Genomic DNA, 15,624 nt, shown 5'->3' on the forward strand with positions numbered 1-15,624 from the left:
CCCCCCAAACGGTTATGCTTCCCGTGAAACATCTTAATTTTTATGAGAAATCGGGATTTTTACTGGTTATTCTTTGGGTCCACGAAATACTATCCATCTTTTAAAGATGAGAAATTCAAATACTGAAATATTGCCATTTGTTTAGAGCCACCCAAACACAAGAAGGCAGAATCAGAACTGAAAGACTCTCGGGTTGGCTATTGATTATTAAACTACCGAACAAAGTGTTTCTCTCAAAAGTTACTGCGATAAGGAAAGACTTAAGGTTTCCACTGTGTAAAAATGAGAAACACCCTTCATCCTAATCTGATAGTTTTATCTGAGGAGGGTGTTCTTTTTTTTTTTTTTTTACTTTCTTTTTCTTTTTTTTTTTTTCTTTTTCTTTTTTTTTTTTTTTTTTTAAGCAAAGATTGCAAGATTTTGTATCGATCATTACAGGAGCTACAGCTGGCAGTTTTGGGAAGCGAGTCAGGCTACAAATTGTAGTTAGTCAGGGATCCTGCGGGCCCGATTCTGGGCTTTAGAAGGATGGCGTGTTATTTGCAAAGTGGGATGGATATTGAGAATCTGCCTGAAATGGAATAAACTTGACCACTGCTTCACCTCCTGGCCAGAGAGGGTACTTTAGAAAAGAAGGTCATACTCTAAGTGCATTTACAAATGCAATTGTGTTAAGGAGCTTTATTTTTTTTTTTAATTATTTTTTTTTAACATTTATTTATTTTTGAGACAGAGCATGAACAGGGGAGGGTCAGAGGAAGAGGGAGACATAGAATCTGAAACAGGCTCCAGGCTCTGAGCTGTCAGCACAGAGCGCGACGTGGGGCTCGAACCCACAGACCGCGAGATCATGACCTGAGCCGAAGTCGGACGCTTAACCGACTGAGCCACCCAGGCGCCCCTGTTAAGAAGCTTTAAAGTGGAATTAAACTTAGTTCCTTAAGGTTACAGAGAATCTCTCATTCCAGGCTTTACCATATTTTTGTTCATTTGGTTTCAGAGATCATCTTCTAAGGTGTTCTGAACATAACCAGGTAAGAGAATAAAAGTCCTAAAACAAAATACCCATTGGGTGTGAGGGAATACTCCTAAAGGTGGAGAAAAACAGGCAGCTTCATTTAAACACCCTCCGGTGCCGGTGCGATGCCCAGGAAGGGGTGAAGAGTTGAGACGAAAGGCTCCTCAGAGCACGGACATCCAGTCCCAGTCCCCTCCCTACCCCGCAACCCGAGCTTCAGGGGGGCTCGGGCCTTGCCCTGCCTTCTGAAGTCAGCCTTCCTGGGACTCGGGCATAGTGCAGGGCTAGGCACACACCAGAGAGCGGGTGGCTGCAGGAGGAACAACAGTCGTCGTGGCTTTGGTGGCCTTCGTACGGCACCTGCAGGCTCACAGCACGCGAGTGGTAAAGGCTCCAGGGCTCCGGCAGTCCCTGCGGGTCTTTGTAGAATAGTGGTGGAGAGGCCCGCAGAGCTTCCGAGGCCGGCGCAAGGACCCAAAGCAGCATCAAAACAATGGAGCGGTGCCAAGTTCACAGTAGGCGCAAAAAAGAGCGCGAGTTCCTTCCCCTTCCTTGTAAGGACTATAGGAAGGAGCTGGAAGGCATCCTCCCTCCTCCTTCCTTTCCTGCCTGGGTTCTCCTGTTGATACGCAAGCACATTCTGCCATCGCTGTGAGCCCTCGCAGGACTTCCTCCTCCTATTTACTTGGACTCAGAACGCTTCCAGGCAAAACAAAAATACGACCGGTCAGAGGAACTTATAAGCTACCTGATTCTAAAGGGGAGAGAAGCATCAGAAAAATATGTGCTGCTGCTGCTGTGTCCTTAAGAATTGCAGCGTGAGGGGGGCGCCTGGGTGGCGCAGTCGGTTAAGCGTCCGACTTCAGCCAGGTCACGATCTCGTGGTCCGTGAGTTCGAGCCCCGCGTCAGGCTCTGGGCTGATGGCTTGGAGCCTGGAGCCTGTTTCCAATTCTGTGTCTCCCTCTCTCTCTGCCCCTCCCCCGTTCATTCTCTGTCTCTCTCTGTCCCAAAAATAAATTTTAAAAAAACGTTGAAAAAAAAATTAAAAACAAAAAAAAAAAAAGAATTGCAGCGTGAGGGGCGCCTGGGTGGCTCGGTCGGTGGAGTGTCTGACTTGGGCCTAGGTCACGATCTCACGGTTTGTGGGTTCGAGCCCCGCGTGGGGCTCGCTGGCTGTCAGCGAAGAGCCTGCTTCGGATCCTCTGTCCTCCTCTCTCTCTCTGCCCTTCCCCCACTCCATTTGCGCGCTCTCAAAAATAAATAAAACAAAAACAAACAAAAAGAATTGCAACATGAGCTTATACAAGAAGGACGGAATGCAATACACTGCACACTGCAAGGACTTCTGAAAAACTGTTTCCCCTTATAATGAATGAAATTTGCATTCACTAAAAGATAACAAGCAAGAAAATCAAAATCTACAATACTACTAGTCAGACTTAATATACTGTGTGCCCTTCTAATTTTTTATATATAACATTAGCGTAGAGTTAATTAATTGAATGTATATAATTATAATTTTAAAAATTGAGGTGAGATTCACATAACATAAAATTAAACATTTTAAGGGGCACCTGGGTGGCTGAGGCAGTTAAGTGTCCAGCTTCAGCTCAGGTCATGCTCTCATGGTTTGGGGTTCAAGCCCCACGTCGGGTTCTGTGCTGACAGTTCAGAGCCTGGAGCCTGCTTTGGATTCTGTGTGTGTCTCTCCCTCAAAAACATTAAAAAAAAATTTTTTTTAATGAAACATTTTAAAGTGAATAATTCAGTGGCATTTAGCACATTCACAGTATTGTACGACCACTGCCTGTCTAGTTCCAGACGTTTTCATCACCCCAAAAGGAGATCTCATACCTATTACCCCTCCCCTTTAGCATTTGGCAGAAACCAGCCTGCATCATCTCTATGGATTTACCTCTTCCGGATATGTCCCACAAATTCAATCACGTGTGGCCTTCCGTGTCTGGCTCCGTTCACTTAGCATAACGTTTTCAAGGTTTGTCCGCATTGTAGTATGAATCTGTGCTTCATTCCTTTTTACAGCTGAATGTTCCCCGGTGTGTATGTTTCACAATTCATTTAGCCACTCGTCCACTGGCGGCCCCTGAGCCTGTTCCCCTTTGGCCACTGTGACTAGTGCTGCTATGATGATATGTGGACACATATATGGTGGAATCCCTATTTTCAACTCTTCGGGGTGTATACCTTGGAGTGGAATTGCCGGATCATATGCTAGTTCTGTGTTTAACTGCTTGAGGGACCACCAAACTCATCCACAGCAGCTGAACCATTTTACATTCCCTATAGTGATGTAGAAGTGTTCCAATTTCTACACAACCTCTTCAACATTTCCCATGTTTCTTTCCTCCTTCCTTTCTGCCTTTCCTTCTTTCCTTCCTCTCTCTCTCTCCCTTTCTTCCTTCCTTCCTTTCTTTTCTTTCTCCCTCTCTTTTGTCTTTCTTCCTTTTTTTCCTTCCTTCCTCCCTTTCTATCTCTTTCTTCTTTTCTTTCTTTTCTTTCTCCCTATCTTCTTCCTTCCTTTCTTCCTCTCCTTTCTTTCTTTCTTCCTTTTTTTCTTCCTTCCGAAATTTCTCCCTCTCCTTTCTTTCTTCCTTCCTTTTTTTCTTCCTCCTTTCTCCCTCTCTTCTTTCTTTTTCTTTCTCCCTCTTCTTTCTTTCTTCCTCTTCTTTCTTTCTCCCTCTTCTTTCTTTCTTTCTTTCTTTCTTTCTTTCTTTCTTTCTTTCTTTCTTTCTTTCCTTTCTTAATAGCCATGCTAGTGGGTGTGAAGTAACATCATTGTGGTCTGGGTTCGCATTTCCCCAATTATTAATGATGTTGAGCCTCTTCTCATTGCTTGTTGGCCATTGTCTACCTTTGGAAAACTCTCTAATTCAAGGCCATTGCCCATTTTTAAATCGGGTTGTCTTTGGTTGTTGTATAGACACTTTTGTTTTCTAAAAATGGTGACATATTCCTTGTTTGCTTAACAGTCCGTCTTCAACAGAAGTTAATGTCATGAGCTATTGCTGTTCTGCATTCTTTTTAGTGCCTGCGTGGTATCCCACTGAATAAATGTAAAATCCTATAAATTATCCAGTTAATCTCATTAGTTATTAGACATTTGTGTAGTTTCTGATTTTTTACCGTTGTGAATAAGGCTAAGATGACTATCCTCTCCTTATACGCGTACCTCTGTACCCATGATTATTTCGTGGGTTGTGTAAATATATTCCTCAAAGTGAAATTGCTGAAGCAAAGGATGAGCCAAATTTGGGGGGTTTTACCAAGCTGCCTTCAGAAAGTTTTCACCCAAATGTAATAACTTAAAAAAAAAAAAAAAAAAGGGCTATTCAGACAATTTTTACATATAAGGGATACAGAGTAGGGCCATGGTCTCTAAGGTTTTATAAAGGTTCAAGCCTATAGAAGTGGGGGAAATTGTGAAAGGGGTAAACCTTCAAAAGCCAGCAGATGAAAAGCCTGAAAAGCCTGGAGAGCCATTGGGTTGAAATGTCCATTCCCCTTTATACTTCTGTTATTTTACTACTTTTCAGGTTGAAGATTAACAGAAAGAGCTTTTATATTCAAGTAATTGCAGGACTACAAAAGGAGAACATGTAGATCAATTGGAATGCGTGAAAAAACCGACAATTTTGCAAAAGCCCTCGAGCTTTCTTGCTTTTCATTTCACTGTATCACTGTTCTTAACAATAATCTACATAATTTCCAAAACATGCTAATTAATCATTTGTATCAGAGTTCTTTTCTTTAAATAAGGCAAGCCGTGTTTTCACCTATGGTTTAAGACCAAGACGTAGATCTCCAATTTTTCTGGGGAGTACATCTTAGTGAATGGTGGCCAACAGATCAACATTAAATTGGATTAATCATAAAAAGCTCATCTCGTAGGGGTGCCTGGGTGGTTCAGTCAGCAAAGCATCCGACTTCGGCTCAGGTCATGGTCGCACGGCTCGTGAGTTCGAGCCCTGCATTGGGCTCTGTGCTGACAGCTAGGAGCCTGGAGCCTGCTTCCGATTCTGTGTCCCTCTCTCACTCTGCCCCTCCCCCGCTCATGTTATGTCTGTCTGTCTGTCTGTCTGTCTGTCTCTCTCTCTCTCTCAGGGATAAATAAACGTTAAGAAAAAAAAAATCATCCTCTAGTCAGTCCCATAGGAATCCATTTCATACATTGAGGAGTATTGGACTTGACACTATATAGATCAAACCTGCAAAGTAGTATAAGTTTCATGTTTCTTTCAAGATCAACATTCCAAAACCTGATGTCATGAATTTTTATGCACTGAGCTTCTATAGATAATTATAATGGACCCTTAGAAATAAAATGGATTCTGTTTTTAAAAATTAGAGATATGTTGTTGCACAATAGCTCTATTGTAAACATATGATGGTTTTTAAAAAATTAAACGTTAAGGTCTTAGGGGTTTTTAAAGAATTGCAGTTAAGAATCAACTAACCTGAAAAAAAAAAGATGCAGTTTGTTTACTATTATTTTTTGCTTTGTCTTCATCATTAGGCCAAATCTAATTTTTTCTCACATTTAGGGCCAAGCTGTCTTAGTAGGCAATTATTAATAATAATGTTAACGGGGTACCTGGGTGGCTCAGTCGGTTAGGCATCCGACTTCCGCTCAGGTCATGATCTCACAGTTCGTGAGTTTGAGCCCCGCATCGGGCTCTGTGCTGATGGCTCAGAGCCTGGAGCCTGCTTCGGATTCTGTGTCTCCCTCTCTCTGTTCCTCCCCTGCTCACACTTTGTCTCTCTCTCAAAAATAAACATTAAAAAAAATTTTTTTAAATAATGTTAACACCTCACTAAAAACAAATCATAAGAATATTTCCATTTTGTGTTATTATAAATAGCTCTTCTTTCCAATGGGAAAAATTAAGAAACTACCGTTACAAACAGAAATAAATCTCAAAATATATCTTTACCAGCTCTCATGCCCCCGCCATCAAATTAGGATGAAAAGGTGAAAAAAAAATAAATAAATGCTCATGTCAGAGTTTAACATGTGACTTGACTTCTTTTTATTTAAAACTTGTAGACAAGAAAGAGTAAGGCATGTGGTAACTACATGGACTTGTCGAGGAGCCGGTGATAGTAGATGGGAGTTTGGGGATATTCTAGTCAAGCTTTGGCAGGTTAGGGGACAACATGTGGGCCAGAGATGACCAGAGGTACGGCGGGTCAGAGCTCCAGCAGGAGCTCCCAGGTAACTGACTATGCAGGACCTGTTGCAGGGAATATATATATTTTAACATCTGTTTATCTTGGACAGACAGCGAGACACAGAGCATGAGTGGGGGAGGGGCAGAGAGGGAGGGAGACACAGAATCCGAAGCAGGCTCCAGGCTCTGAGCTGTCTGCACAGAGCCGGATGCGGGGCTCGAACCCAAGGACCGTGAGATCATGACCCGAGCCGAAGTCGGACGCTTCGCCGACTGAGCCTCCCAGGGGCCCATGTGTCAGGGAATATTTTCTACAGCTGTTAACATTCCCTTGATGGAAGAGACTCACTGAGTAGCCAATCAAAGCACTTCCTTTGAGATGGAACAGCCCTTTGGATCCACATTCCAGGGGGAAAAAATCTAGAATCATTTTTTCCAGAGGTAGGCAAGTGGCTGCTAGGTGCAACATGTTGTGATTTCACCGCAATAGACTTTACGGGAGTAACTTCTGCTGGTTTTCAGAAATTCAAAGAAATTCCTAAAAATGTTACTCTTTCTCCTGAGGGCTCAGGCGTGTGGCTCTCCACAAAAGTTTCTGGTGTCTTTAATTCCGGGGAGGGAGGCAAGCAGGTAAGTCATAGAAATGGTCAGATGACAGCTTATCATCTACTCTGGATGCTTTCCCAGCACCCAATTTTGGCTCAAAACGTAAAATAGAACCCATCCGGTGTCACTCCAGGGAGTTAAGAGGAGAAAGTCCGAGGAAGATTTTTAAGACATAAACTAGCAAAATATTTTCACGATGAGGCTGGTCAAAATTACCATTGCAGTCTAAGTTCACACCCAGGATGAAGAAGTCTTTCGATTTTTTATACAAGGTTTTTTAAAAAAATTTTTTTTTCATTTTACTTGAGAGAGAGCGCGCGCGCGCGTTCGTGAGTTGGGGAGGGGCACAGGGAGAGGGAGAGAGAATCCCAAGCAGGTTCCATGCTCTGTGCCGAGCCCGACGCCCGGCTCCATCATTCCACAACCCTGGGATCACAACATGAGCTGAAATCCAGAGTCGGACGCTCAACCGACTGGGCCGCCCAGGCGCCTCGTATTTTAAAATACAAGGATTTTGAAAGACATTCCGTCACCAAAATACGGCTGCTTTAAGCACATGAGGTACCGTCAGTGTATGATTTTATTGTGTGGAGGTGTCCTCTCCCTCACTTGAATTGGTCTCCCATGACTTCTAACAAAAAAACGATCAAAGCAGGGCAAACACTCAAATGTCTTTTCCTTGAGAGTCCAAGGTACAAAAGACTGTCCCCTGGTCTGCAAATTCTGCGTTAAGGCTGACCCCGGTCTCTCCTTTCTACTCAGGTAGGTTCTGCTGATCCCACCAGATCCTTCCTCTCCCGACACAAATCTCCAGAGAAACAGGTGCCCGGGCCACTGAGGTAGCTGGTGAGGACCTCAGGTACCTCTAGGGCCGGTGCACATCCTACAGATTTCTCCAAAGAGATCAATGGCTGTCATAGCCTCACTCCCCTCACCCTGTCCTGAATTCTGGACTCCAAAAATCTGTAGGCATTGGTGTCAGATCCACAGTTCCCTATCTCTAGGCACATTACCTTTGTGCCAAAGTCCTTGTGCACAAGATTTCTATTTTCCAGGGGTGCCTGGGTGGCTCCATTGGTTGGGCGTCCGACTTCGGCTCAGGTCACGATCTCGCGGCTCGTGAGTTCGAGCCCCGTGTCGGGCTCCGTGCTGACAGCTCGAAGCCTGGAGCCTGCTTCAGATTCCGTGTCTCCCTCTCTTTCTGCCCCTCCCCCACTCACACTGTCTCTCTCTCTCTCTCTCTCTCTCTCTCCTTCAAAAATAAACATGAAAAAAAATTTTTTTAAATGACACGAGATGACGGGAAGGAGTGACGATGACACACATCAAATGAAGGACTGTAAAGACCACTAGCATTTAGTCAGGTCCCACCCTATGGGTCGCAAAAGATATAAGCCCACGAAGAATTCATTGTTTTAAGCCCCAAATAAATCCAGTTTCGTTCCATAGGTTTCTCACAACACCTCTGCCTAAGGTGAAGTTGAGGTGGGCCGGTAGGCGGCTTGCTCCTTCGGGACATTGGTTCATTTACAAACGAGCCCGGCAAGAGCGACTCCGAGAGAAACCCCGCGAAGCCTCCTTCACCTCTGCGGCTTCTAGTTTCATGGAGAAGAAAGACAACGAATGAGTGAACAAATCCACGGGAAGGAGAATCTCAGATGCCACTAAGGGCCACGAAGATGAGAAAAACAGGGTGAATGAGAGAGCGCACTAGCTAGAGGGTCTGGAAAGTTCTCTCCGCAGATCCAGGACGGGGATAGTTCCCATGCAAACTTCGTTAGGAGTTCTCCAGTGGGCGCGGTGAGGAGAGGCTCTGCTCGGTGGTGACCCCCCTGGGGCCGGCCCTGGGGACCCTGCAGGTCACCGTTGCCCAACTTCCCCAGGCCTTCCCCTGGTCCCTCAAGGCCCTGCCCGTCCTCCCAGTTTTCCCAGTGCCCCCGCCCCCGCACCCCCCACTCTCCGCTGTTGTGTCTCACTCACGGCCTCCGAGGAGAGGCCTCTGTCCAGCTCTCAGGATGCAGAGGGCTGCAAATAGCCCGGACGGCTGCCGCTGGGGGTCGGGAGGCCCGCCAGCCGCTGCCACCGCGGGGGCCAGGCCGCCCGGGGCCTCCTCACGCCCCGGCACAACCCTCCTTGATCTAGGCCCACTCACTAGGGCAGAGCATGGCTTTTATTTTCTTACTTGTGCACGCGTGATGACGGAAGGCAGGCGAAGAAGAGGAGGAACGCGTGCCCAGGAGGGTTTTCTGTTTACCTTGGACACAGACCCAGGGGTCGCTTGCCCCCAATAGTTACCGCTCTCGTCCGGGGCGAAGGCGGGCATGACCGAGGAGAGACAATCAACAGGGAACCGGGCATCAAATCCAACCCTCTGTGCTCTCGGTGCGTGGTCGTTTCGCCTCAGGATCGGCTCAGGCTTTTTACATTATCACCTTAAAATTGCGTCCACCTGAGTTTTCCCCGAGCCTCAAGACCCACTTGCTCCTCCCGCCTTTTTCCTAAACTTAAAAATAGAAGCATCATCCAAAAGGCCCCATGGGCAAGTTGTCTTTAAAGCACGAAGCGGTGAGGGTGGCACCTGGGTGGCTCAGTTGGGTGAGCGTCTGGCTCTTGGTTTCGGCTCGGGTCATGATCTCCCAATGCGTGAGTTTAAGTCCTGCATCGGGCTCTGCACCAACAGGGCAGGACCGGCTTGGAATTCTCTCTCTCTCTCCCGCTCTCTCTGCTCCTCCCCCTTCTCTCTCTCCCTCTCTCTCTCTCCCTCTCTCTCTCTCTCAAAATAAATAAATAAACTTTAAAAAATAAGAAAGAAAGAAAGAAAGAAAGAAAGAAAGAAAGAAAGAGAGAAAGAAAGAAAGAGAGAAAGAAAGAAAGAGAGAAAGAAAGAAAAAGAGAAAGAAAAAGAGAGAAAGAAAGAAAGAGAGAGAGAAAGAGAAAAAGAGAGAGAAAGAAAGAAAAAGAGAGAGAAAGAAAGAAAAAGAGAGAGAAAGAAAAAGAAAGAGAGAAAGAGAGAAAGAAAGAAAGAGAGAGAAAGAAAAAGAGAGAAAGAAAGAGAGAGAAAGAAAGAAAGAAAGAAAGAGAGAGAGAAAGAGAAAAAGAGAGAGAAAGAAAGAAAAAGAGAGAAAGAAAGAAAAAGAGAAAGAAAGAAAAAGAGAGAAAGAAAGAAAGAAAGAGAAAAAGAAAAAGAGAGAGAAAGAAAAAGAGAAAGAAAGAGAGAGAGAAAGAAAGAAAAAGAAAGAGAGAAAGAGAAAAAGAAAAAGAGAGAGAAAGAAAAAGAGAGAGAAAGAAAGAGAGAGAGAGAGAGAGAGAGAGAAAGAAAGAAAGAAAGAAAGAAAGAAAGAAAGAAAGAAAGAAAGAAAGAAAGAAAGAAAGCGAAAAAGCAAGAGGCGTAAAAGGAAATGAAAACAGACCCCCTCGGTCTGCCACACACAGTCAGAGCCGAGATGGGCCCAGTCATGCGCAGCCCCAGTCAGATTTCCCCAAAGGAAAGTGGGAGAGGTAAGAGGAAGCAGACGTGGTTGACACCCTGGGGCGTTACCCTTCTCCAAGGTTCGTGCGCATCTGCACGAGTGTGAGCTCGGCCCCCAAACAGAGGCCTGCCTGGCAGCTGAGCTGGGAGGCAGGTGTTTGACCCCCGTGAGACCCACCGTTCCGCGAGGGCACGGACTGTGTCCTCTGAGGCCCTGCCCGGTGCTGGAGGGGAGCCCCAGTCCCTTTTGAGGCCCAGGTGCCCGGGCAAGGTGGCAGGAACCCCGGGTGGGTGCCGGGGGGCCGGCCTCATCTGGGCAGTGGCCCGCTGGGGTGCGGGACAGGGCCCTCACTCCCTGCGCCCGGAGGGGGGCCGCGCTGGGTGCGAGTGAGGCCTCGGAAGGAGAAACCCCGCTCTCCTGAGGTCAGTGGGCTGAAGGAAAAACACAGCTACTGAGATTGGCCCAGATTCTGCCCTGACCTGGGTCCTGGGGGAGCTGCTCAGGGCAGTGTTTGCTCCTCGCTCAGCTTCTATGTGAAAAGGAGAAAAAAGACACAATTCAGAAATGAGTGTCCCGCCTCGTAATTGTCACAGGAAACTGCTGCAAATGACCGTGACATTATATTGTATTTTCATCTTTCTTTCTTCTTTTTGTTTGGTTTTTCATTATGCAAACAAAACACACTGATGTTTATCATCTACATTAAGCACTCAGCTGGTATTTAATACACGTTATTTAGGGCACCTGCCTCAAAAAAAAAAAAACAAAAAAACAACTTTGAACCAACCCGTACAGGTTGACAGGTCAACACCAATGCTATTATGAAATGACATGATTTGCCACGAATGGGAAGCCCCATTAAATTCTTACTCTTTTTCAATTAAATTTTAAACACACTTTAGCACATATGTCTGTTTCTTCCAGGTGGGTGTTTTGTTTCAGGCTTCCTTCCTGCTGCCCGGGAGTGTTTTTTTTTTTTAATTTTTTTTTTTTTAACGTTTATTTATTTTTGAGACAGAGAGAGACAGAGCATGAATGGGGGAGGGTCAGAGAGAGAGGGAGACACAGAATCTGAAACAGGCTCCAGGCTCCGAGCTGTCAGCACAGAGCCCGATGCGGGGCTCGAGCTCACGGACCGTGAGATCATGACCTGAGCCGAAGTCGGCCGCTTAACCAACTGAGCCACCTGCCTGGGAGTGTTTTAAGTATGCCCGAAACCCCCCTGAGACAGAAGGCGAGCTTACTGTGGAATATTAACTCCTCTGCCTATTATATCCATAGAGCCAGGCCTATCTCTCTCCCAGGGGCACCAGAAATTGCTTTGGGGCACTGTCTGGAGAGGCCTTGGCATCCAGAAACAAAAGAAAAGTGAAAGAACCCAACGCCCCAAAGAGAGAAGACAGTGAAGTCCCAAGACCTAAGGAAACAGAGTTGTAAGTGACTGGTCTTGAAAAACAATTCAAGCACAGTCACACGGCTTTGTGCTGGCACTCACGGGGCTCCCTGGTACTTGGGTATCCTTGGACAAATATCTCATCTCCTGTGCCTCGGTTTCCCCATTTGTAAGACGGGCACAAATTAGATGGGTACTGATTTCCTAAGGTTTCACTAGCGTGCGTGAGGATTTAGTAAAAGAATCGGTGTAAAATGCCAGGCACGGTGCTTCGCAGTTGGTAAGAACTTCATAAATCGTTAGCTATCACTCTTTAAAATAATAATAATATGGGGCACCTGGGTGGCTCAGTTGGTTAAGTGTCCGACTTCGGCTCAGGTCACGATCTCGCGGTCCGTGAGTTCGAGCCCCGCGTCGGGCTCTGGGCTGATGGCTCAGAGCCTGGAGCCTGCTTCCCATTCTGTGTCTCCCTCTCTCTCTGCCCCTCCCCCGTTCATGCTCTGTCTCTCTCTGTCCCAAAAATAAACAAACGTTAAACAAAAAAATTAAAAAAATAATAATAATAACAAATGCTATGATAAATTATTAGCTTATAATAATTGCTACCTTTTCCCCTTCCCCAGCTTGGGCTTCACCTTAAGGCAAAACATAGTATAGTGACTTCATTCCTAATTATTTGAACTTGACGTCAGTCCTTCCCAATCACCTGGGTTGCTTACAAAGGTACCGAAGCCTGTGTCCCACCCCAAGATCCTGATTTAATGGATCTTGGGCGTGGCCTGGGCTTTGGAAGTTTTGGAAACTCCTCAGGTGACTCTAACGTACAGCCAGCGCTGGGAACCAGTGCTTTGTGGTCTTGTCCTGATCAAAAAGGCAAACGGTGGGGTAGAGTTGAAATCCACTTAAAGCAACATGTCTGATGAGCTAATATTGTGACTCATTTTGCTGCATTAGCCATTTAAGTCAGCCACTCAATCGCACTTACTTTTTCACGGAATCCGTAAGTGTTGACTGATTAATTCAGGAAAAAGTTTGATTCATTATAGTTATATGGCCATAGCCTCAAGTAAATTAAATTGTCTGAAAACCAGCTATGATGGAATGGGTGTCGGGAAACTTTTAGATAATACGTTACCACAGAAGTTCACATTAATGAATTCCAGTCCATACATTTACTAAGAAGCTGGGTATTATATAAAAATGCTGATGGTTCTGGATTGATTTGGCCAATTCATTTAGTAAAAATTTGATTTTTCTGGGGCGCCTGGGTGGCGCAGTCGGTTAAGCGTCTGACTTCAGCCAGGTCACGATCTCGCGGTCCGTGAGTTCGAGCCCCGCGTCGGGCTCTGGGCTGACGGCTCGGAGCCTGGAGCCTGTTTCCGATTCTGTGTCTCCCTCTCTCTCTGCCCCTCCCCCGTTCATGCTCTGTCTCTCTCTGTCCCAAAAATAAATAAAAAATAAAAAAATAATAAAAAAAAAAAATTTGATTTTTCAGACTCCTGTAGCCACAGCCTACAGAAGACTGGATTTGTTGGGGGACCAGCTAGGATTACGAGCGTAATTTAGAATACAAATCACTACAGGAGTACACATTATTTAATTCTGTCCTGCACATTTGCTAACCAACTGGAGGTTAAGTCAAAATGCTGATCGTTGGAATGAGATTAATGTTGTCTCATCCTTTTGATCTTGTCCTGGGGGCCTTTGAAGGCACGTGGGTTGCTAGTGGATTTGTCCACCGTTGTCTGTGTATTATTAACCTCTTTAAAAAATTAATGAGTGTGTCGGTCCACTTAGTGCGTTGGCCATCCTGCTCCATCAGATGAATCATGAGTAAGGGAACACTCACGGCCTCAATCAACATCCTGTCAACACTTTCCGTTACGGGCACCAAATGCTCAATTAGAAAGAGTCCCTGAACCTCGTACCCCAAAAGTTTTGTCTGCATCTGGCCATGAACCTGGAGCATCATGATCTCTTGAACCAGCTGGGCAGACCAAACCTTTCTGGGATGTACCCATAGTTGGACAAAACAAAATTCAACAACCACTTGTCTCCAAATGTTTTCTATTGAAAACATAAAATGGGGCACCTGGGTGGTTCAGTCTGCTGGGCGTCTGACTCTTGCTCTCGGCTCATGGGGTCACGATCTCAACGGTTTGTGGGTTTGAGCCCCTTGTGGGGCTCCACGCTGTCAGCACAGAGCCTGCTTGCGATTCTCTCTCTCCTTCTCTCTCTGCCGCTCCACTGCTCGTGCGTGCATTCTCCCTCTCGTAAAAATATATAAACTTTAAAACATAAAACAGCTAAAAATCAGGCAATTTTTTGTGTATGGGCTTCTTCCCCCACTGCAGAACAAGTTATTTGATTTTAGAGCATTTCCTTGTAAGGGGCACAGGAATAACGTCAGAAAATCGAGGACAGGGCACCTGGGTGGCCCAGTTGGTTAAGCATCGGACTTTGGTTCAGGTCATGATCTCACAGTTTGTGAGTTCAAGCCCTGCGTTGGGCTCTGTGTTGACAGCTTGGAGCCTGGAGCCTGCTTTGGATTCTGTGTCTCTCTCTGCTCCTCCCCTGCTCTCACACTCTCTCTCTCTCAAAAATAAAATAAAACATTTTTAAAAATTAAAAAAAAAATGGAGGCCATAAGAAAAGTAGTTTAAATTTTTCTTTCTGATAGTTTTGTGAGAAAAGGAATTTTGGTTAAAGACTGAATTAACAAAGTTCATAACGGTCAAAAGTGTAGGAATGGAACGAGTATTCAGTAAGTGCCTATTAGGTGCTACACTCTCTGTACATAATCTCCTTTAATTCTTATGATGGCCCCTCAAAATAGTCCAACCCCAATTCGTAGATAGGGTATTTGGGGTTCAGAGAGACGAATTAACTTGCTCAAGGCTGCACAGAGTAAAGTCACAAAAATGGGATTTGAACCCAAGTCAGTCTGCCCCAGACCCCACCCTACGTCAGGGTGGCCAACCCTACTGGTCTACCCAGGACTGATTTCCCAGAACGTGTGGAACTCAGTTTCAAAGTCACGAAAGTCCCCGAAAAACCAGAATGAGTTGGTTACCATACTTAGTAACCAGAGGTTACCGCTCCCTTAGCCAGTCGGCCAGATTTCAGGCCCTACATCTACAGCTGGTGGGAGGGCCAGAGAGAGGGCCCGGATCCCTCCCTTATTTCAGAAAATAAAATATCCGACCGTATTATATTTCCAAGTCAATAGCACTTCCAGACAAATTACTATATCCTTAGATCACGTAGGTGAAGGATTAGCAAACTTTCTCCGTGAAGGGGGCCATTTTTGATCTTGTGGGTCATGGGGTCTTTGTCACAATGACTCAACTCTGCCATTGTGGCGGGAAGCAGCCGTGGACCACACGGAAACAAACGGGTGAGGTTGCGTTCCAAGAAAATCTTGGTGGCGAAAACCAGAGGTGGGCTGGATTCGGCCCGTGGATAGTTTGTCAAACCCCGATGTAGATTATCAATAAAGAATCCTTTGCCTAGATAATGCACTTTTGAAGACGAACTGTTTCTGGAAGTTGCTTTAATTGGAGTAGGGGGGTGCCTGGGTGGCTCAGTCATGTTAAACATCCGACTCCGGCGCAGGTCGTGAGCTCACGGTTCGTGGGTTCGAGCCCCGCGCCGGGCTCTGTGCCGACAGCTGGGAGCCTGGAGCCCGCTTCGGATTCTGTGTCTCTCTCTCTCTGCCCCTCCCCTGCTCACGCCGTCTCTCAAAAATGAATGCCAAAAAAAAAAATGTTGTTTTAAATAAATAAAAACGAATTCCTACTGCACTCTACGTAAACTTTAGATATGCTCATTGGCTTCACTATAGCATTTTCTTTAATGTGTGCTGGGGAAAATATTATTAGATCGCCCCAGACTGAGGAGCAAATACGACTTTACCACCAGCGCTGCCTCTACCGTCACGACATTCG

This window comes from Neofelis nebulosa, chromosome 1 (genome assembly GCF_028018385.1).
Source record: "Neofelis nebulosa isolate mNeoNeb1 chromosome 1, mNeoNeb1.pri, whole genome shotgun sequence".
Lineage (NCBI taxonomy): Eukaryota > Metazoa > Chordata > Mammalia > Carnivora > Felidae > Neofelis > Neofelis nebulosa.